Source organism: Stegodyphus dumicola, chromosome 2 (genome assembly GCF_044657685.1).
Source record: "Stegodyphus dumicola isolate Sdum_Otavi_A_Nest chromosome 2, ASM4465768v1".
Lineage (NCBI taxonomy): Eukaryota > Metazoa > Arthropoda > Arachnida > Araneae > Eresidae > Stegodyphus > Stegodyphus dumicola.
Window position 1 is genome coordinate 268,874,705 of NC_140769.1, and position 25,054 is coordinate 268,899,758.

A 25,054-nucleotide genomic window follows, 5' to 3' on the forward strand; every position below is an offset into this window, starting at 1 on the left:
AGAATTAGTTTAAAATAGCAAAGAGTGCAGGAAAAAAATTTTTCTAGAAATCCACCACTCTGCCTATTATAAGCAAAAAAAAAAAAAAGAAAAGAAAAAAAAAAAAAATCTGAAATGTTTCAGATTTTAAATTACGTCCAAAGGGGCGTTTTTTAACATTTTGTGTGTTACCTTTCTTTATTAAATATCATGTTCCTCGCACTTAAACCATAAGATCCAGTGCAACAGCAATATCGCAAAATAGTTTTAAAACGAGCCTATCTTTAGAATTTCCGATACAGAGACTCACGCGCTGGAGATAAAAATGTTTTTTCTGCACAACGTTGCCATTGCTCGCTTTGAAATCCTTGAGTTTGTTAATGAAAAATTCGTCAAAGTTTTAAAAAATAGGAAATCGATCATAAAACAAATTTCAAATTTCAAATTTGGTCTTCCACATGCTCATATTCGTTGGAGGATTACGTTATTCAAAATTCGATGACTCTATGTACTGTTGTTTTATCACAATACGAGAAATATACATACATTTATGCATATTTTTCATTATTTAATTTCTTCAAATATAATGCAGGACTCTAACATTTTGTGGCAACAGTTTGAAAAGTGAACCGACATTTATGAGTCCGACGCAAAATGCCAAAACGAAACTAATAGTCCTTCGGGATTCAAATCCCTTTGGACTAAAAATTTGGTTTAAAAATATGGACCCAATTGACTGGACTTTCCAAAACCATCCCTAAAGTACATATAGCACAGGAGTATACGAAAAACCAGCAGGTAAGAAATTAGTAATATTTGTTTCATAATAAGTATAATCTTCAAAAGTAAACATAATTTTAGAAATTCATGGAACTGTTTCCATAGCAGATGCATTTCACATAGAAATTTGATTTTTTTGTAATTTGAAGGTCTAAATTCCCGAAGTAATTGGCAGTGCAATCGTTATACGCTGTATTCATTTTTTAAAAGTTAGTAAAGTGTTATGAAAGGTTTACTCTTATAATTAGTTATCATCAGTAAATAATGCTGATAACTGCTGGACGCATAATCATCCATTTTACAACCCGTTTGCCACCGGTCTATTCATTATAATGTTATGCGCCCTTGTGGCAAATATATCACTGAGCTAGATATATGGCGGGATTACAGCGATTTCTCGCCAAAGACATTTCTGTACGATCTAAATATATCCGCTTCAGGTATCACCGATCACCTCCACATCACAGCGACGAGCAAAAATAGCAAAAAAGACGAAGAAATAACTATTTGCTACATATCCACCGCTCTGTCTATTATAAGCAAAGCTGTTTCCTTTAAAAAGATGGTTAAAACTGATTTAAACGTAACATAGTTGTTACCGTGATTTTAAACTACATATAGTGCAGGAATATTCGAAAAGACTAGTATGTAAGAAATTAGTTACAATTTTACCAAAAGTAGAATGTTACATACATGATTTTGAGAATCCATAGCGTCATCAAATCGAAAACTGTTTCCGTGACAGATGCATTTCATATAGAAATTTGAATTTTTTTTTAATTTGAATGTCTAAATATATTGAATATATTAAATATATTGAATGTCTAAATAATAAGTATTTGACAGTACAATCGCAACACGCTGCATACATTTTTTTAAAAGTTAGTAATGTGTTATGAGAGGTTTACTCTTACAGTTAAAAGTGATAAATACAGATGGGTGCTTGACGCACATCGCATCCATTTTCTCTATATTTTAGATATCGTTTGCCACCGGTCTGGATATTATTATGTTATGCACACTCGCGGCAACTGTATAATTGAGCTGGATGCATCGCGAGATTACAAAAATTTCTGAGCTGTACATAATATATGGATGGATGGATGGATAGCAATGAACAAGAATATCATGTATTTGTTTAGAAACAGAAGCGAAGCATTTGCAAGATTTCCTGGATGACCAAGTCTCAATTTTATTGTTTTTATATTAATCTCTACAATACTGACATAATTTGCGTGTACCTTATAATATATATTTAATAAGCTACGAAACATTGATTCAGATTGTTAAAAAATCCATCTGCATTTTGTTTTACGGTTTTCTTTTGAAACACAAATTTTTAAACCACAAGTCTGTAATCGATGTGCACACTGACTTAATGACGGAACTTCCCACAGACTTCAATCATCTTCATACAAAATCTTGTAAATGTAAAATATAATTAAGAAAATAAAATATTCTAACAACTATTCTAATGCCAAGTCATATAAATAATTAAATCTGTATCATCAAATCTTATAAGATTTGTATCACAGTTTGTAGATTTTCAGAGGCAATTAATTTAGTGGCAATCAAACTACTGTGAAACCGGGCTCAAAATTACTGACATATTAAAATATCTGCGAATTCTTGCCATAAAAATTAATGTCGTAATAATGCTAATAAACGGATTGGAAAACGTATTCGCTGGCTGCGTAAATTTGCTATGGATTCAAACAACTAGCTTTTAATATAGGTGTTTTTTTTTCTTACTATAAAATGTTAGTTTTTGACAGTGTTTCAGGACCACCAGTGACCGAGACTTTAAATCTCTAAACGCTGATACTTTCAACCTAGGTTCGAAATCAGGCTCACGGTCTGACTGCACGGACGTGTATTTACTATCGAAATCTTGTTATAATACACGAGAGCCAATTTTTAAATTTTTTTGCCATTTTTTTAATGTTTGTGTACACACACACGCATGTACGTGTACATACATGTATACATACATGTGTATTTAAGAATAAATTCAAACTCGTGAAGATATTCATGGTAAATTCATTTCTAAGCTAGAGAGTCGAAATGCCAAACTGAATACCAGATCTCTAACGAAGGAGATAAGAGGCGGCTCTACCCATTATTTTCAAGTTTATAAGCATCCGAAGTATAATAGATTTTTGACATCTCTTATAAAGCTACAGAATTTTTCCCTTCTAATTACGCTATATATTCAATACATGGTGCATGAAACACAGTGCGATGAGGATGGGGCTTAGAAGTAAAAAGAGATTTAACAATAATTTGACATGTTAATCTCTTTTCGAAACAAAATAGCGTAAATTTAGTTTCTGTAAAACTTTAAGCTACTTTCTTAATAGAAATTTTGCTAATATGAGGTATTGTAGCCAGTTAACACCCTGAGTAATGTCTTCTGTACTTACTCTATAATCGTTTGCAGAGTGTAAAGGAGAGGAATTTTCAACTGTCGTTTTCCCTAGAAGTACTAGTGCACATTTTGTTCGTGCAATAATACAGGTAGCGGTGCTGATTTGATGCAGCAATTTAACGTACAGTTTAATCTGCGATTAAAATTAATTTCAGAGTTGATAGTATATTATTGAGCAGCTACCACCGGGATATAAAACTAATTACTTCTGCACAGTAAACAGGAGCTAAAGCTTCGAACTCAAATACTGAACCTTCCTGAACGCTCCAACTGAAAGACCTATTCTAATTATGCGAGTGTCCACATCAACAGCCTTTAAAAAACCAATGTTATCTCCTAAACGTGGATATTAATTCATAATTTCTGAAATAATCGAAGAACATTAATGAATTATTAATGAGAAGAATTAATGAGAAGAATGTTTAATGTATTGCTGTTTAAAACATTTTATAGGTAAAAAATAAATCAACGGTCGAAAAACAGAAGAAGTTAATATTTCATATAATATCATAGATCCAAATTAGCACTTTGATGTATTAAATTAGTATTACTTTGTGTATTAATACTGGGATCCCGAAAATATAGAAGCTTTTTTTTTACAATGGTTCTGTTTTTTTTTAGTTATGCTTTTTTTAACTCATTTTGTAAAAATGTTGAATTAACAATATTAATTTGTCACTATTAAGTAAAGTGAAATACGTTGGTCAACTAATTTTTTTTACACACGCGTTTTTAGCAGAGTTATTTAAATCTTGTTACTGAACGTTTCATCAACTTTAAGAAATTAATATTAAAGCTGAGTCTTTCTTCAGCAAATGAGATGTTTTCGATAAGTGGGGTTATTTTTATTTATCATGTGCGACATTACGTTCATTGGATAAAGGTCTAGAAATTCTTGATACCGAAAGATATGCTGCAAGATAAATTCTGAGTGATAAATTATGCATTGCTTTTGTTTCTAACTTTATTTGCCAGCTAGTCTAGGGATTTTGAATCTTATTGAAGATTCTTGGCTTTAACAATCATCCTTTCAATAACGATTGGGAATTGTTAATTAAAATGCCGAAATTTGTTGGCATGGCAAATATACAAATTTTTATCGGAAATCCCAATTTATATTCGGGAAAAATGAATAATAATTTTATCTGTTGGTACTTAAGTGGGCTGTTTGATAAATCATTCCATTTAGCATTTAGCTTTAATAAATTGCTGAATGAATCGTAACTCAGTCTTAAATCCAGCTTAATTCGTTTTTTGTAAAAAAAAAAGTATAAATTAGGAATTTCCGGGAATTTTAAATTACCTGAATTATCTCACTGATATTACAAATTAAAGTTTCGACACATATCGCGTGCAGATTCAAGGGACAAGACCACCCTAAATAAAACCCTGCTAAGAAAAACCATTGCACTATATTTTTCTAAACCACCGCTTTGCCTCACAGACGCAACGCAGTTTATTTAAACAAAGTTTTATAGATAAACAATTTTATGGGCCTAATTGTTTTCAAATATTTATACCACCAAACGGGATGAAAAAAACTGCTGGTCAACAATTTGGTAATGTTTTATGTTATCTGTTAGACGGGGTGACATGTCATTTTAAATTCCATTTTCTCTTTGCGAATCAAAGCTTGTTTTGAAGAATTCGATTTTATAATTTTCATCGAAAAGTGAAAATGCATATCCTTACTTAAATACCCAAAGAATAAAATTTTCCAATTTTCTATTCACCTTACCCTGTAAACTTGCTTCTCTTTAAAGTGTTAGTAATCAAAATACATATCCTGCCATTTATATATATATATAATTTATAGTTAGAGTAAAATAAGATAAAAAAATATACTATCGCAGAAAAAAAGTTTTAAATACATTTAAAAATTAAAGCATAACGAACTATTAAATTTTTGAAACGTTAGAATATATTAAAACTTTTTATAAATATTTTAACTAAAATGCGAAAGAATTATTTATATTTTTATGCAAATAATTATTTATATGGTTTCAGATTGACTCATCAAGTGGGAATAATTTAAAATATTTAAATTCGACAAATATGTTTTTCTGACCATGCGTTTCGTTCCACTTAACGTATTCAGCGCCAACAAATTCAAAAATAAATATGAATGCTAAAATAAAAGTATAATAATAAAAATAGCAATATAATAATACTACTAAAAGAATACTACTACTATTAATAATAAAAATAATATATACGTATATAGTGGAAAAAAGATAGAGAGAAAGAAGTAGATAACTAAATAGATAGATACATAAACGTAAATGCAGCGTTAATCTCGAACAATTGTGAAAGTATAAATACCGTGCACATGGATGCAGAATATTTAAATTTAAAGATTGAAATTCCGAATATCCAGCACTCAGCTAAAAAGCTAGCTTCCTCCATTAACGGGAAATTTTTAATTTTTAAATGCTCTTCCTCCTTTGGAAAATTAAACAAATAAGACACTTGGATGTCTGTAAAGGATGTATCCCAGGCAAAACAAGGCGTAGTAAAAACGTCGCAAAATGGTCGCCCACTTTGGATGAGGTGGTTCTAGCTATTGCATCGCCGATTTTCAGCAATGATAACTTCGTTCCTAAACTAAGCAAGAAATATATTTTTAATCTACCAGAACAGGTACTTTATTCTGTTACACGAAATACGACAGTCTGTACATACAAAAATTAAATTGAATACACGGTTTTTCCCATTAAACTTGCTTGACATTTATGTTTTTGAGTTTTGCCTGATTTCTCAAAATAGATACTTACCTTTCGGATAACTCCTTTATACAATCCCATGGCGGTTGTTCGCCTAGTGAAGATACCAGTGATTTTGAGGGTCTCAGAAGTGAGTCCTTAAAATGAAGCTTAGAAAAGCGGTTTTTGTCTGTGCAATGTAAATATTATGTAATGTAATATAATACTGTAATGTAAGTACTATGTAATGTAACGTAATACTGTAATGTAAATGTAATTACTGGGGATGTAAATACTTTGATTTGTTAAGTTTTGCTTTTATGGATATTTTGTATAGATAATTTTTTATATGGATTCAATGTAGTAGTTACGAAATAAAAGTTTCAGAGAGCATGACCGCCTGTCTTGTGGCGACATGAAATAAATTTAAATAGAAATAATAGAGCTTTCATAATGCTTCAATCCGTAGTGGTAATTAACATTTGTTCGGAAGAAAACGCTTTCTCGGGACACATAATTTGTAAGCATTTCATTATAAATAAAATATTTAAATTATTAGGTTAACCTTCCAAACTATGTTTTATATAACTCATCCTTAACACTCAAGTTAGGCAGAAATTTTTCTCCTTATATATAAAGACTGCTAACCTTTAAGAGACGAGGCAGTTTGGAAAGGTTTCACTTAAAAAGACGGGAAATCTAAATGCATTTTCACCCCCCTTTTAGCTGCCATTGTAAAGGGAAACTACTACTCTTTTGCAACTTTTTCTGTAGGTCGCCTTTCGGAGTCCCCCTTGTTAATTTACAGATAAGAGACTAGGGAATTATATAAAAGAAATTGGTTGAGTTTGTTCTCTTTTCTGCTGTTTCTTTTCCTTATATACAGCACAGTGTTAGAAAAAATACTTATCTATGGAGCGGCCATATGGGCACTTCCAATGACTACGAGGAAACAACAAATTTTGAACAGCGTTCAACGCCCATTTGTTTTGGCCATCACGAATGCCTACAGGACCACAGCGTCTGCAGCAGCCACAGTGCTGGCTGGACTTATTCCACTTCACATACGAGCCCAAAAGGAAGCGGTCATCGCAAAAGTCACTCTCCTTAAGCAACCTGCTCAATACCAGAACCTCCATTTCTCACCGGAAGACTTTGAGAGCAATCTACAATTTGCGGAAGTACACCCGGCCCTTTTCTGCAAGAATGTCCATGCTTATACAACGATGCTTGAAGACAACAACGATCACTCTAATGCCCTTAAGATTTATACAGATGGCTCCCAGGTGAATGAAACGACAGGCTGTAGCTATACCATCAAACGAAATGGAAGCATCTTAAGGTCTTGGAAAGGCTTTCTGGGCGCAGGCAACTCAGTCTTTCAGGCGGAAGCCGAAGCCATACGCCAGGCAATCCTAGCAGCGAGTCAATTTAGCTACTCCACCGCACAAATACACACCGACAGCCTGTCAGTAATTCATGCAATTCGGAATCCTTTTCACAGGTCGCCCATCATAGGGCGCATTCAGCAAACCCTGCACCAGTACGAAGGACGCATCCTCATCTTCTGGATTAAAGCACACGCTGGACACCAAGGGGATGAGGAGGCAAATTTACTAGCCAAAGAAGCCGCGAGCAATCTCGATGCGGAATAACTGGCAATAAAATTACCAAAATCCTATGTAAAGAAGGCTGTTCTAAACGCCGCACTCAAGCAATGGAAGGAAGAGTGGAATTCTATTCCGCAAGGAAGAAGGACCTACGAATTCGCTCACAAAGTCAGCCTTGACAAACAGATATCTCAGCCACACATCACCAGATTTATAACGGGTCATGGTCCATTGCCCGAATATTTTCTAGAGCGAAGAATAACAAACACCAACATTTGTGTGTGTGGCCAGCCAGGTAGCCCGGACCATTATGTCACCTTCTGCCCACTAACACGAGAGTGGCACATGCCGTTTTACAACACAAATTCAGCCTATAAAAGATTCTTTATTCGCCAACCAGCTGTACTTAAAAAACTCAAAAGTATTATGGACAGACTGCAAGCATTAGGCCAGGACTTGTGTAATTCGGGTATAACCACAACCCTATCCTTTCCACATAACCAACCTTTATATCCAATGTAGTACCTATGGCAATGTGCTTATGTATCGTGCCTTCATTAATAGTCACTCATTCTTACCTATGTTATTAATTGCCATTCGATATTTCATTAATCACCAGTGCATCTTCAATAATTGTTGCATACCATTACTTTAGTTTTAACTATCTAGATCAACGCACTTTTGTATCCAACGCACATCATTCGTTTAAATGTACCATCCCTGTCTATGTATGTAAAGCCATGTAGAATAACAGAGGATTTTGTGTTATGACTAATCGTCGTATATCGTTTTACTGTACAAGTACCTTTTTCAGTGCATCTTCTGTAGTAATGTATCAGTGTTTAAGCGTATCATTTCTACTAATGTCTATATTGCCATGTAGGATAACACACGAGTATGTATAATCATTAATTGTCATTTTTCGCATTAATACACAATTCGGTGTATCAGTTTTATTAATGTATAGGTGTTAAAGGTTTCATTTCTAATAATGTATGCATAGCCATGTAGGATAATTTATGTCCATGTATTTTTATTAATCGTCATCTTTTATATTTATCCACAAGTACCATCTTCACTGTGTCGTTTCTTGTATTAATGTTTAAGTGTAGCACTTCTAATAATGTATTATAGCCACGTAGGACGATACGCGATTATGTGTAAATATTAATTGTCATCTCTCGCAATGATGCACAGGCATTACACTCAGTGCAACATTTCTGTCAACTTACAGGTGCATAAAATGTCTTATTTCTATTCATGTACGCATAGCGCAGTAGGATAATACATGATTATGTATTATCATTACTTGTCACCTTTCGTATTAATGTGAAAATATCATTGTCAGTGTACCATTTCTATTAATGTATAAATGCATCATTTACCATGTTATAAATGTATATTAATGTATAAGTGTATCATTTCTATTACTGTATGTGTAGCCACTTAGGATGATACACGATTACGTGTTACCATTATTCTTCATCTATCGTATAATGTATAAGTGCCATTTTCAGTATTTCATTTCCATTAATGTATAAGTGTTTAAGTGTATCATTTGTACTAATATATATGCATAGCCAAGTAAGGTAATACACGAATATGTGTAACCTTTAATTGTCATTGTTCACACTGATACACAATTTTCATTCTCAGTGTATCATTTCTGTCAACGTGTATGTATCATTTTTATTGATGTGTGTATAGTCCAGTAGAATAATGTATGATTATGTGTTTTCATTTATCGCCATCATTTGTATGTGTTTATGCATATCATTTCTAGTAGTTTATGTATAGTCATATAGGATGACACACGATTACGTGTATTCATTAATTGTCATCTTCTGCATTATTGCGCCAGTTGCGTCAGTGTTTCATTTCTTTTAATGTGTTTAGTGTTTATTGTTTGCCTATCTCATTAACCACTTAGACCAATATACATATGTATCCAATGTACCTATACCACCAATGTACCTATGTATGAAACTTTTTATTAATTGTATATTGAAGCATATATATATATATGCACACGCCCTTGTTTGGCCACGTCAATACCACATATTCTCCATTAATATATTCCCGATGCAGCCCTTTCAGGAAGTCGCCAGGGTTGTGTTGTTCTAAATAGGTGCGGGTACCGGACGACACCCGATTTGTCATATTAAGCCGTCCGGGTGTCCGGGCCCTGCATTCACCTGTCACCTGTAAGAAAGAAACCTAGCGCCAGAGTGCCGTTATGGGAAATAAATGTATTGAAAGTTAAATTGCGTTGTTTCTATAATATCTGTGGTATTATTTTATCGTGGTTTTTAGCTATCGACAAGAAATAAAATAATTCAATTCAACTATAATGGAAATTATTTCATTTCAAATATAAAAAGAAAAACGTCTATATTATAATTTTAATGTTTGTTTCTGAATTTGAAGCGGAACCCGTTCTTGAATTTAATAAACGGATATTAGATAAAATACCCGTTTGGGAATAGATATGTGAGAAAATATCCGTTTCGAAATAATTTGGGAATAGCTGAAATGCTTTGGTGATGGTTCTGTCCATTGAACTGTGAAGGCTTTATTGCGTAGATGGACTAATGGACTTCCAAACAGACGCGGCTGAGCTCAACATAATTTTATTGTTGAATAAAGAAATTCTGAAGACGCAATATTTAATTCACACATTTTTACGAGTGCAATATTCATCCCACAGTTTATAAAAGATTGACTACTTTTAAGACAATAGGCGATGTACAGCAACAAGCTACCTAAAATAATAGCCACTTTTAATAAGGTCCTAAATTTATTTCAGTGCTAAAAACATAGTTGAAAGACCTTCAGCTTTAAAATAGAAAAATGCACAACAGTCACTAATTAGAAAACCTTTACTACTACTATTTGCGCGGTGCTGTATTGTAACTTCGATTCCATGTTTGTGAATGTCATTTGAAAATGCCCACTGTAGTTACTTTATCTTCGACAAACCGATCAAACTGAGTAAAAGTTTCAACATTAACTGAACTGCCCTCAGTCGCATTACAGATCTAAACTCCGCAACACATCGAAAACGCAATGGCAAACAGTGATCTTATATTTCTTAACAACCACCGCTTTGCCTCAAAGAGACAGCGCGGTTTTATTCAAGATATGCTTCAACATATAACAAGAACATTGTTTGTATTCTAATAATTTTCAACAATTTATACCGCTGGAAGGGATGAAAAAACTGGTGGTGAGCCATTTCCCAATAATTCATACTTGGTACTGGGGCCCACCAGCGGCCGAGCGGTAAAGTCGCTGAACACTGGTAGTTCGGTACGAGGTTCGAATCCCGCGAACGGGCTAGCTTCAGGGGCGTTTTGGTGGTTTTCCCCATGTGTAACGTGTATACGAGCCAGTTTTCCTTAGAAAGTACTCCACGAAGGCATCCCTCCCCTTAGGCAGATAGCCCTCGAGGCTTTGCCATAATCACACACACACACACATACTTGGTACTAGATTGGATTATATTTGAATTAAAATTCATAACTTCTCTGAAGCAAAGCTTGTTTCAAAAAATTCGATTTAAAATTTTTCAGCTTACCTGAAAATGCATATCTCTACTTAAAACTCAAAGAATAATTTTTTTCAGTTTTGCATTCACCAAACTCTTTCACTAAATATTAATAGTTCCTACGTCTTATAAGCTACAATTTAAAGTCAGAAGATAAATGAATACGGTATCCAAGGAAACGTGTTTAAAAGGAATTTTAAAATTAAACAGTAGGACTAATAAATTGTAAAAAAAAACTAAAATGTAAATTGAAAGTTTAGAAAATAATGAAATTTTTTAAACATTTGAAATTAAAACTATGAAGAGGCAAATTAATTATTCATACTTTAATGCTTCAAATCGACTCGTCAAGAGATAATAATTTAAAACATTAAAGTTCTTTGGAGTCCTAACATTTCGTTCCGCTTGACATTTTGAGCACCAACAATTTATAATAAAAGTAAAAAAAAAGTTTACAAAATCTGAAAGTTTTCAGATTTTATACTACGCTAAATGTACGTTTTTTTCATTTACGCCCACATACAACTTTCGAGAGTATTTCGGCTAATGTCCCTTTGAACAAAAAATATTTACAAACAGCATATCTTTAGAAATTCCAACAGACAGTCTCGCGAGCTGAAGATAGCGGAATCACACGATGTTAACTTTGTAACTTGACGTACAACCGGATTAAGCAGCTCGTATTTCGCTTCGATCCTAGAATAATACCTGCAGTTTTCTTGTCAGGGTTTTTTTAGACAAAGCGACGGTGATTCAATGGGATGATCCATTCCGGTGAAGGATATTTATGCCATAGTCTTGGACTCTCCACATGCACACGGCTACTTGCCACCTGGATATTAGATTCGAGATTCTTGAAATTTAAGAAACAGGTCAACGATGCACGATCCGTTCCGGAGCAGGAATTTTCAGCCGCAGAGATAATGATGGAAATATTCTACGGCTTTAATTATGGCGAGCAAATCGTTCCCTTTAACGCGGCAATTCCTATCCGGCTTAGACCAGCATTTATTCCAGTATTGTACGACATTTTCTTGACCGTTTATTTCTTGGGAAAAGTAGCTCCGATTCTCTCGTTCCTCGCATCTGTGTGAAGAATGATTTGTCGTGATGATGATGCGTCATAATTGACACAGATAATGCTTTCTTTAGTTTGTGAAATGCATCCTCACTTTCATTTTCCAGAAAAAATTTTGCTTGCTTTCTGTTAGATTCTGAAAGCTCCTTGCGATGGAAGGAAACTTCTATAGAAATCTCCTATATTACGCGCATAGTCCCAAGAAACTTCTCTGTTAATGAACATTTTCCAGCCGTCTCCAATCTTTAACTTTTGTCACTTTTTCTGGATTTATACTCCTATCTATGGCAGAAAGGGCATGTCAAAGGTAAGTCATTGCCTGTCTGAGTAGCGTACATTTAGTGGAACGTAACTTTAGATCTTTTGTGGGTCAATTGGATGTATAATTACTTGCCAATACCCACTCTTTAAGCCAAATAAATGTGACCAAAGTAACTAAAATGCAACGCTAATTTGCACTTAATGGAAAAAAACTGCCATCACTATCTTATCTGCAGCTGCGGACCTACGGCATACATGTGATTCGAAATTCTAATCTTCTGCTTGATAATGTGTTTACCAATTCGTTTCGCCTCCCGAATTTCAAAGATCCAAGTGCTCGCGAAACGCAGCCTGCGGTGAAATGTTCAGACTTTGATGTTCCCCAGGCAACACCATACTAATTCTTGCTAAAAAGGGCCAAGGCCCTCGAGGTAAAATTGCCCTCGAGGTAAAATTGCCCTCGAAGTATTTAGAATGTGTTAAATTACCTCGTAATTAATGCGGGGAATTTGCTTATTTCAGCTTTAAGCATTTGTCTTGTCACAACCAAACAATTAAAAACACAACCTTTCTATAATACAAATGGCTAAAATTTTTAGTTGTTTACATTGTTTCAGATTTCTAGAAAAATTATTTCCCTTAATCTTGCGGTATTAGTCCACATTATTAAATAGAACTTTGAAAGGAGTTATAAATCAGTTATAAATTAAATGTGTAATACAATGCAAATCTCGAGATACAAAACTTGACTCTAACGTACTAAAACAGTAATAAATTGCTTTAAATTCAATGTTGAATTATGGAATATTCTCTTCTTATAGCTATGATGCTACAGCATGGTAAAAAGTGAAAAATTTCCAGTTCCTCCCATAGTGTGGGAAGAGAGACGTTCGGTCTGACCCATTTTAAATATTTCATTGCCTAAATGCTGATGATATTCAGCATGCACAAACATTTTACCATGAGGAATGGGTACAAAGATATAAGAAGTAATTCCTCGCAACTCGTTTCGCTTTGAATACCTGGCTGTTAAGAGTAACTAGAGACTTATCTCTTGTACCGTGTTCAGTGAACAACTGAAGATTAAAAGTACTTGATAAGGATTTTATTACATGACAGTGTGAACAATAATTATTTTTCTCAGTTTAACATTTATAGGAATGCGCCGTAATATTATTTCGTCTTAACCGATATTCCGTCTTAAGAGTTTTCGAGTTGAACGTACTTCCCTGTACCTATCTGTTAACTCTTAAACGCGCGTGTTCCTACATTTTTACTTTTCCGGCGTAGCTTTGTCTCATGTTCCACTGCACGGGGATGTAAAATAATTTAAATTATAATTCTACTAAAATTAGCTAACTAAACACATAATCTATAACAAAGGTATCTAAACAGTGATCTAAAGCATAGCTCTCAATTTTAGGCATGGATAGTTAGAAGCAATGGAATAAAAAGATCCCTTAAAAGATGACAATTATAAAAAAAAAATGCGGCTTTCTCTACTTGTAAAATATAGAATGCGAATAAATTAATGCACTATTGTGCAGACGGGGAAAATTGTTCAGACAATATCAGCGATAGAGAGTTTCATCAGAAAGAGTATCCATGAAAGAGAAGAGGTAAGAACTAAAATCTTCAGAGTTTATCAATTTTGAAATCATTTCTAAGCATTATATTTTATTTGTGCAATGTGCGATGTTGCAGAAAAATGTAAAAAAGCATTCCATGATAGCGGTTTTGCGAAACGAGTGCAGGTGAAGGCGACTAAAGAGTCTCATTTTATGTACCACGAGCATAGTCGGTCAATAAACATTTCTAGCATATGAAGAAACTACCAAAATAGTTTATAAAATCCAGGGTGTCTTAAACCCTTAAGGCACGCCTCATTTTGTAAAGACTCTTCCATCAGTAATCACGTAAAACTATCTTCTAGCTAATGAATTGAGAATTCAATGATCTGTCCCGTGTATACGAGCCACTTCCCTTAGAACGTTCTTCAAGAAGGCATGGCTTCCTTTAGGCAGATAGCCTTCGAGGCTTTATCTTAATCACATAAACATGATCTTTCGGATATCCTGGCGGTAAGGTCCTTACAAAATGGGGCATGGCTTTTAAGAAAGCACGAACCCTGTTAATTTGCTTCGAAAACACTGTCCCACAATAAGTGCTACATCTGTGGAAAGTAAAAACTGAATGAAAATGAATGAGAATGAAAATCTAGTTACAGTGTTCTATTCATTGTAGTACACAGTATAATTTTACTACTGTCGATCTACGTATTGAATCGAAAGCTATTTATGACTCCACCTACTTGAAATGTAGCAAAATTTGACACAAAATTTCACTTTAAATGTCGCAACTAATGAGACGGAGGAAGAATAGCATATACCAGAATAATACGTTCTAAATATTGATGGCACATATTTCAAAACTCTAAAACTTAATGTTGCAGGTGTACACTAAAAGCAGCGAAAAGTAATCTACAAAATATTTCAAAGCCACCCCTTTTGCCTGAAAGTAGCAAAGCAGTTTTTTTTAAAAGGCGTGCTTTTCATTAGGACGAGTAGCTCAATAAATGCTTATTGAAAATCTCTATATCACAATCTTGCATGAAGAAAGTGGTAGACAAAGATTCGACAATTTGTTTTTCATAATACACATTAATATTGGATAGTTTCAAGACGCAGTGGGCCCACCAGCGGCCGAGCGGTAAAGTCGCTGAACACTGGTAGTTCGGTCCGAGGTTCGAATCCCGCGAACGGGCTGGCTGCATGGGCATTTTCGTGGTTTTCTCCATGTGTAACGTGTATACGAGCAAGTTTCCCTTAGAAAGTCCTCCACGAAGGCATCCGTCTCCATAGGCAGATAGCCATCGTGTGCTTTGCCATAATTAAATACACACACACACACAAGATGCAGTGGCCTTTAATTTAATGCCTACTACCCAAAATAGAGAACTCAAGCGGAAGTGCATATTTTGATTGCGAATAAAGCTATAAATTTCCCAGTTGTTCCAGTGTGTAACCTAAATTCTCATCCTTTAGAAGTTTGTTATAAACTATCATAGAAGTATTTTAAAGTTATCAGAGCTAAATACTTTATTTCGTAAATGGTAATCATCGAATATTATGCATTACTTGTATAAGGGGATGTAATGTAAAGGAATTAGTTATGAAAGTATGAAGATGCAGCGCGGCATTTGTAAGACTTATTAATTATCAGATTGATACATTTAATTTTAATATCTTTTATTAATCTTTAAATTTCTGACGTAAATTATACGTACTCGCATGATACGGGTAGTTAATTATGATGTCATAAACCGTTATACAGTTTCTTAATGAACTTTTGTGAAGCACTCACTTGACGTTTTAAGATGTCCCTTTCCCTTTTGTGTTATGACGCAAAGTATTAATAACATTAAATGTAATTTCTTATTTAGTTATCTAAGTTTATGTAGTGTTTAGATCAAAGTTCCCACTCCTGCGTTCTTCCACCTAGATGTGAGTTGATTAATTGACAAATAGATTAGCAGGAATGTTTTCACAAAAATACATAATTATTGTGTTTTATAGGTAATTTTTTAATCAAATCTTATTTTAATTTGTTGCACCTACAATAAAAATCAATACATATAATAATAGTTTAGAATTCTATGTTCCTAATTTATATGTTAACAATTCTTGCCATAATACGATATTTTCCATCCTCCTTTTAATCCTCATCTCCACATTTTGGAGCTTGCATCCTATAGTTTTATTCATATTAGTAACTAACATGTTATATGCGGAACTAACATGTTACACTATTGGGCAGACTGAAAGCAGTATTTACCGCACAGTCTTTAGCAGTCTTTCGTGGAATCATTGCATTAATTGAAGTGATTTTTGGAAATATCCTATACTACCTTGACTGACATAATAAATTTAAGCCATTGACTATTTCTATGTTAATGGTTTAGGATGGCTTAGCAAGTTCAGAGTATAGGGCGGGAGCACCCGATACTGTTGATAAGGTTATATCGTCTGCCTATTAGAGCACCTTTATGTGTATAAATAATAATTATGTGACGAATATATTATGCTTTGCCAAATAATATTTCATCATCTGTTTTAATATTAATAGCAATAAAATTATGTTATATAATCATCTATATATCATATATAATTAATGTATTTATAATCATTACCTTACAAAAATATTAAATGCATATATCGCTTTTTGTGCTTCTCAAATCAGCCGTTTTAAACGCTATTGAAACAATTTCGAGAGGCATAATAAAGGGAATAACATTATAAAATAAAATAATATAAATGAATGTACTTCTTGTATTTTAATTTCATTTCTGACTTATACATTCACATGCATATAGAGGAATATTAAAATAATTTTGAAATTCTTCCTGTTTGTTTTTATATTATTTCAACAACAAAATCCACATTTTGCTTTCGTCAAATTATGTAGGAAAAGATACTTAATTGAACATAAAAGGCTGTATACGAGCTATTTATGTTAATCAAAAAATAAAACTGAAAACAAAAATGGAAGAAGACTTCAAACAGAATTCTGTTCTTTCATTTTTTGTTCGGAAATTAAAATACACCCAACACTTTTTTTACACGGTAGATACGTTCCTAAGAAAACCGTGCAAAACAAATCGTGTAAGAAATATATGAGTCACATAGTAAATTTGGGAATATATTCCACAACTTTAAAAAATCGTGCAAGATGAAAAAAATATTTTCCCCAAAAACCGTGCAAAAAAGTAATAATGAAAGCCATATTATATATTTATAAAATAAAAACAAATCAGTTTTATTACAAAAAAAATTAAATTAGTGTATAGTGAAAATTCGGTTCATAAATACTTATAAAAATTTAAATTGAAATTAGGAATAAAAATTAACCGAACTGCTTGCACTTGCTGTTGATTGATTCATATCGCAGTTTGATCAGTAAATTAATTTACGTTGATTGAATGGCAAAAACAATAGTGTCGGAAGTTCGAACTGAATAAACGTTACCTTCGACTTGCGTCACCTGCACCTTCGACTTTCGTCACGAACAGTATTCAGCTATATTTACCGCTCGGCCGCTGGTGGAAGCTAGATTATATACAAGAGGTAAATTTCCGTTATGATATAATGTGTGGTTAAAATTATTAATCAACATCCTTTAAACTTTATTTTTTGGTACATCAGTAGCTTTATTTCACGGTTGTCAAGAGTGACCAATGGTCACGCCGCTTTCATCTCCTAGTTAATCCTACGGACCCATCCTGATCATTCAACTCACTGCATCGCTCGTAGTAGCAAAATATGTCACGGCAGCCGGAACAAAGGAAGCAAATTTGCAAGCTACTCATGGCTTAACATCATACCTGGAACTGATACTGGATGGTTTATGTAATACTTATTTCTACATAGCTTTTAAGTGAAAAGCGATCGGGAAGTTTCCGTTACGTTATGATTTTACGTATTTGCCGGCGTTTAAGACGCACTTTTTTTTCTTTAAAAATAGGTCTGAAAAACGGGGTGCGTCTTATACTCAAGTTTTTGATTACATTCATTTCTGGAAATTTCCACTATTCGTAGTTAAGCGATCCTTTTTCTTGTTTCATTGCGGAGTGTGGGAATATTACAGTTACGTACAGTTCAGTGAATGCGCATGCACTGTCATCGACGATCACAGCTGGGTTCGTTTGAACTTTCCAATTTTTGTGAACGGCTTAGTGTGTGAAATTTCTAGTGTTCAATTTTCTTAAAATTTGTTGGCAAGTTATGGCTAAAAATCAACGTCGGCATTGCTATTTCCTGGAGAATATTTTAAGGAAAACGGATTCGTATTTAGTACATTACAAATGAGGAAAACCTTAACAAACAAACATGCAGCCAGTCTGCTATCTATTATCGAACTTAAGTCGAACTCCTAGTATTATGTGATCTTAAATGTCTCTGAGATAAGTGGGATTCAGCGCGGTGGCCCATTCTTTTATGTCTTCTTGGCCCATCTCTTTGAGCTTTGTGTGAGGTTGCTGCTATTAGCCATCAATTCCTTTTCAGATTTACAGCACTCTCGTGTTTTGAACTTTAAACATCAAACGTGGCGATTTTCCAACATATTATGTTCTGGAAGTCTTAGCACAAAACCTATGCAATATTTTTATATTAAGTATTGTAATATGTTACAAAATAAAAAAACAAACGCATTCTGTTCAAGTAAAAAATTCAGTGACATTAAAAAATATTTCATTAGAAAATTTCATTTTTTACTGAAATCCATTTATTGGACTTATAAGTTGCGCAGCAAATCTCTAAAACCATGCAAATACGCAGCAGTATCCTTAAGGAATACGATTTGAGAATATGTTTGGGCCTCAATTATTTTGTAATGCAAAAATACCGAGTTTTATCAATAAAGTTTATGCTTCATTTCAAATAAGTGACTAAAATGAAGAATTAATTTAAACACTATGATATAGTGCATAATTATGGGAAATTTAAGTACAAAATAAGAAAATTAAGAAAAAGTAGACAAAAAAATAAAAACAAAAAATCTGAAAGGTTTCACAGTTATACACTTACATACAAGTTTCGAGAGGATTGGGCTAAAAATATTTAAAAACAGCTTATCTTTCCAAATGTGGGTAAACTCCGTCGCGCGCTGGAGATAAAAATATTTTATTCCGCGAGTGTGTTTCTACGGCTCGCTTTGAAATCGTTCAGTTTCTTAATCAAATATTTGTCTAGAAGTTTAGAAAATAGATAATAAAATAAATTTGGAATTCAGGATTCGGCCCTTCAGGCGCCCATACTCGAGTGGGGGACTACGTTATACGAAATTTGATGGCTCTAGGTATCTTTGTTTTTTATATTGCGAGAAACAAACATACATTTATGCAGATTCTTCATTATTTAATTTTTTAAAATGTAATAGAAGGTGATGTCATTTGATGGGAACAGTTTGAAAACTGATACACCTTTTTATATTGATTCGGCGCAAAATCCCGTTTCGACACTAATAGCCCTTCTGGGCTAAAAATAAATATGGCGAGTCAGGAATGGAGAAAGGGTGCGTTTCGCTGGTTTGGCAACATCAAAATGATATTCTGAAGATTTGACATAGAAATTCATAGCAGTAAATTGAAGACAGAGTAGCTAAGTTTTTACATTTAAGAAATCTAAATAAAATATTTCATATAGTCAAAATGGATTTCTTCTGATGAGCATAGTTTTTCTTTTCATTTTAAGAATCTTTATTTAATATAATACAAACAAATGAATTTTGTTTTGGAATACGGAATAAAAGAATATACTTTACCAATTAATTTAGTACCTGTTTTTGTCGCAGATTATTAACTTCCAAACAAGGAATATTGAATGAATTTCTAAAGTATTTATAAATAAATTTTACATAAAATCTTTCAGTGCTATTCCCTACCTTTCTATGCGGCGAAACTCATTTCATCCCTATTGGAGGAACCTGTGATATTAGACATACTGCTTGAAATTATTGAAAATTTATTCATGATACGTTATCAAAAAAATATTTTGAAGCAAAGAATTCTTTTTTTGCATTTTGAGTAGCTAAAAGTATAAAGTTGGATTATTCATTGAATTTTTTAATTGTTTGTTAAATTTTAATAATGTAAATTTATAGTAACAACATCTCGCGCAGTAACATCATAAAGCTAATATTATAACACAGTTAAAACATAATTTAAATTTTCTTCGAGTATAAAACTATGGTGGTCTTTAACTGGTTTCTAGAAATAGACGAAGCCAATATTGCGTTATAAAAAGACGTGTCCAAGTATAAGACATGTAAAGAACGTCTTGATTTGTGCAGCATGTTTCAGGATTCAGCCTTAAAATTTTGTAATTTAATTTCTATTTTAACGGAATGTTACTCAAGAAAGCCTTTTGTAGGTTTAAAAAAGTTATTTTAACAAAAACGGTACGTATTTACCATCGCTTTCATGAGCATACTGTTACACAGCTGGTATTATTGGTTTTGGTGAATATTAGTATTTTTTTCCATTTTAAAACCGGTTTTCTTAGAATTAGATGGCACGGTTTGTACAAACTCTTCCGCAATAGAATACAATATTATAAACTTGCGTTTTTATTTTTCTTACACATATTTCACTTTGAGATGTGCTCCTTTAATCTCCTGATTTCACTCAATCGACATCTTTATTGAAAATTTTGTTATTAGAAATTATAACGATACGAGAAAATCAGATTAAAAAGAGACAGACTGCACCTTAGGTCAGTCATGACTTCACCTTGGGTCTTCTAGGCACGTTTAATTTATAAGTGCATTGCAACAAACGGAAATAAATACAGCAATTCCAATAATTAATTTCATTGTTACAACAATGTAACGGGTCCGGTAAAAGTGTCACACTTCTATGCAGAAAATTCACTAATAATTTTCTTATAATAGAAAATTTTTCTCATATTTGTTCTTGCCGATATTGGAAACAATTTCCCTTAAATTTGTTCTCAGATGTGCTATAGTTCCGTCGATTCGATCTTAAATACCCCTTTTTTATTGAAACACAGTACAACATTCACTTAAAAAATCAACAGTTGCTGAGCATAGAGGTTCTTTTAAATAGGTGTGCATGTTGAATGGGTTACAAAACACAATCGTCTCATAATGTTTTACCGGTTTCGTAACTCTTCTAATGAAAATTGAGATTTGAGTTTCGAGACTGCAAGTTAATTTGATGATTCTATATGCTTTTGCAAATTTATTTTCAAAACATGTTTTGAAAATATCAAAAATATATCTGCTTTTATCAAATATCTGTATAATGACTAACCTTTATTCTAAATTCCCTGCAAAACTATTATCAATAAATTGCATTTCTACTTATGCAACTTCGTTGAAGATGTTTAGCAATAATTTAAAGTATTGTATCGTGTAAATAAAAAGTGGACTGAGCTAAAAACAATCATTCGCAATGTAGCAGTGAAATAGCGCAGCTCAGTCTAAATTAAAATTTCATTCTGAACATTCGCTTTCGGCATTTCCGCGTAGCTGGTTTGCTGTCTGCTGCTCTCTTCTTATTGCAAATCTATCAAAAATTCAAACATATTTAAATAGGCACAAATATGTCAGGCTGTCTGGGGCAGCAAAATGTTTGTTGAAAATAAAATGAAGATTTAATTTGCCTCGGCTGGCAGTTTCCTATACATTACAGATAAGCATTTCACACAATTAAAGGTCTTGCTCTTCTTTACAGATTCAACTTTCTACATTCAATACCAACAGTATGGCAAATTTCGTTTTTGTTACATATATATGTTGTCATTATATATTTACATATTATATATACATATGTAGAGAGAGAGAGGGAATGATTAGAATGTACACAAATATTCCCTGTTCGAGCAGCAGCACGTATCCGTAAATCCTGAAAAATTAATTTCGAGGTATCATAATAGTAAAATAAAAATGACGTGACACTGATGTAATAGAGATGAACGCGTGTAAAGTTAGATAAATTGTTTGCAATCATTTTGAACATTGCAAATGTTAAAATTAAATTTTATTTCGAAGTTGCAATTCTTTCATAAAATATTTTACAAGAAGTATTATTTAATCTCACATTTCAAACATAATTAACACATAACACACACATGATTAATATATTGAACTCACAATTCAAACATAATTAACATATAACACACAGCTGATGAACATATTGATATCACGATCCACGTATAATTTAGTTAAAGCATAATATTGCTCAAAAGCCTTCAGCTATGTTTACATATTGTTTTCTTCTGATAATATGTTGTTGTATGGATACGGGTTCGTAATAGATGGAATACACACATGTCCGATGATAGGTTAATAAAATTTATTTTACCAGAAGAAACACTTCCAAATTCTGGAAGTTTGCAAAAAAAGCAATTGTACAACTCTTCACAGTATCACAGAGTACAATCAGTAGTTTATCTTCAAACTAAGATAAGCGCATTTAAAGAGCGAATCTAACCGGGAGCTATCTCAATATTCTGAGCTCACTCTTACATATCCGCCCTTCAAAGAATAGGCTTCGCTACATAAAAACAATTTAGCAAAAGTATTAGAGCAGTAGCAAGAAATTTTTATGTGTAAGAATACAAAATCTGCAAATAAAAGTTATGAGATAAAAATTATGTAAATGAAAAATATAATTACTACTAATCCTGAATTCCTCCCTCTCTATTCTAAAAATCGTAATAAATTTTCTAGCCTGTGTAATTTGTTGGTGAATCCGTCTCGTATGGCTTGCGTAACACTGACGTCGTAGCTGATTCATAACTTGAACTCAAAATTTCAAGAACTGAAACCTTTTGTTTCTCTTAGTACCGATGTTAGAGAGGTTTTTTGTCGTCGGGAACATGACCAGTACAACTTTGCAAAAGTGCTCAAAATAAAAAATAAAGATCAATATTTGCAAATATAATGTAACAATATTAAGGGTGTACCAATAAAAAAACTTTCAGACACTGGAGGTGTAAGGCTTTTAATTTTGCTTGCCGATTTCAGAATTGCTCGCTACAAGAGTCACTGCGTTTTCAACTGGTAGGTAATTGATGGCTAATCCAATACAAAAAGGTAAATGATTGCGAATGGTGGTTATATGGAAGTTTTAAGTTATTTTAGAGTTCAAATCAAGCAGATTTATTTTGAAAGAGAATATCGCATAATGACTCTTCTTGTCTAAGCAACTAAGAGTGAATAAAACCATATTGTAGTGAAATAGCTCTTTTCTTTTTCTATGATTATAACTGAGAAACAATCTCTACTTTCTATTACGTCTTTCAAAATAAGTATACATATAATATATAAGAACATTCACCGCTGTAGGAATAAAATTAGTATACTTATCACTTTTCATCTCAGTTAAATTTAGACTGTATTTTTGGTCTTTGTAGTATTCCAGAAAAGCCAATTTTTTGGCTCGTCTAGAAATAGTGGTGTAGAGAACGCGGAACATTTTTGGTTGTTCTTCCAGAAAAACTTTGTAGTCTTCTGTATTGTCTACCTGGGCTTACGTTCTGTTAAACTACTTTAAGTCCTCTTAGAGTCGACTACATTTGACAACCGGAAAAATTCTTGCAAAACGGACGATAATACCGGCGATCAGCGGAAGATAGAAAGAGAAACCTGTTTTGACTAATTCTTGTACTTTCATCACGAGAAACGCTATCACAAATTAGTGGTTGCGTCGATTTATCAAGTATGTGCTCAGAATGCAGTACACCGTTATTCCTTGCATTTCAAAGCGTGTGACACCTAAATGCATAAACCTAACATTAGAAATATTTGAAAATGTATGTACCTAACGTTAAAAATAGTTTCCTTTTAATGAATTAGTTGCAAACCATTGTTGTGTTAAGTGGTGTATTTTCTTCCGGACATGTGTTACTACCGTATGAATCATTATGAAAGCTCTATAGTACCTATTTAATGTTATTTGATGTCACCGCAAGAGAGGCGATCCTACTCTTTGAGACTTTTATTCCGTAACTATTGCATCCAATCGAAAAACTTAACAAATCTAATATTTACACCCCCTCCCCACAAAAAGCTATTTTTCTAAGGTTTATTTGAATTTCTCAGATCCTCAAAATTGCTGGTATACTTTTTACTGGGCAAATGACGGCCACGGCCTCACATAGAGGAGTTATCCGAAAAATAAGCATGTGAAAACGTGAAATGCGAAAAACCGTGAATTAAATTAATTTTTATTTATTTACAGAATCTTGTATTTCGTGTTCCAGAAAAAGTACCTATTTTTGTAGATTAGAAAGGATTTATTGTTTAGTTCAGGAACGAAATTATCATTACAGAAAATGGGGGATGTCACGACTACCTCATTCAAAGTGTGCGACCAGTTTTGCGACGTTTTTACTACGCTTAGTTTTACCTGGGATACAGACTTTTCAAAGGCTTTTGTCGCTTACTTGTTTAGTTTTCCAAAAACAGAAGAGATTTTAAATTCTAAAATTTTCCGGTTGCTTGAGGCTATTAGCATTTTAGCTGAGTATATTCGAACTTTTAATCTTAAACTTTAAATATTCTGCGTCCATGTGCATGGTAGTTGTACTTCACTTACTTTTACATTTGTTTTAGATAAACGCCTGCATTTTCTTTTGTGAATCTATCAGTTTATTTATTCATTTCTCTATTTCTGTTCTCTCTATGTGTGTATATTATTGTTATATTATTATTATTATTATTATTATTATTATTATTATATAGTTATTATTATTTAAGTATTATATTTTATTTTTATATTTATTTTTGAATTTTTTGGCGCTCAAAAATTCAAGTGGAACGAACGTGCTGTCCGAAGAACATATTTGTACAAATTTTAATGTTTTAAATTATTAGGCTTTAATGAGTCAGTTTAAAACAATACAAATAATTATTTGCATTAAAATGTAAATAATTATTTCTCATTTTATTTTAAAATATTTATAAAAAATGTCGATGTATTCTAACATTTAAACTTACATTTTACTTGTCCTAAAATTTAATATTTTGTCATGTTTTACTTTTAAAATCCATTTAATTTTTTAGGATACTATATTCTTTTTCTACTTTTCCTCTAACATTAAATTATATATAGGTACATAAATAGCAGGACATGTATTTAAACTA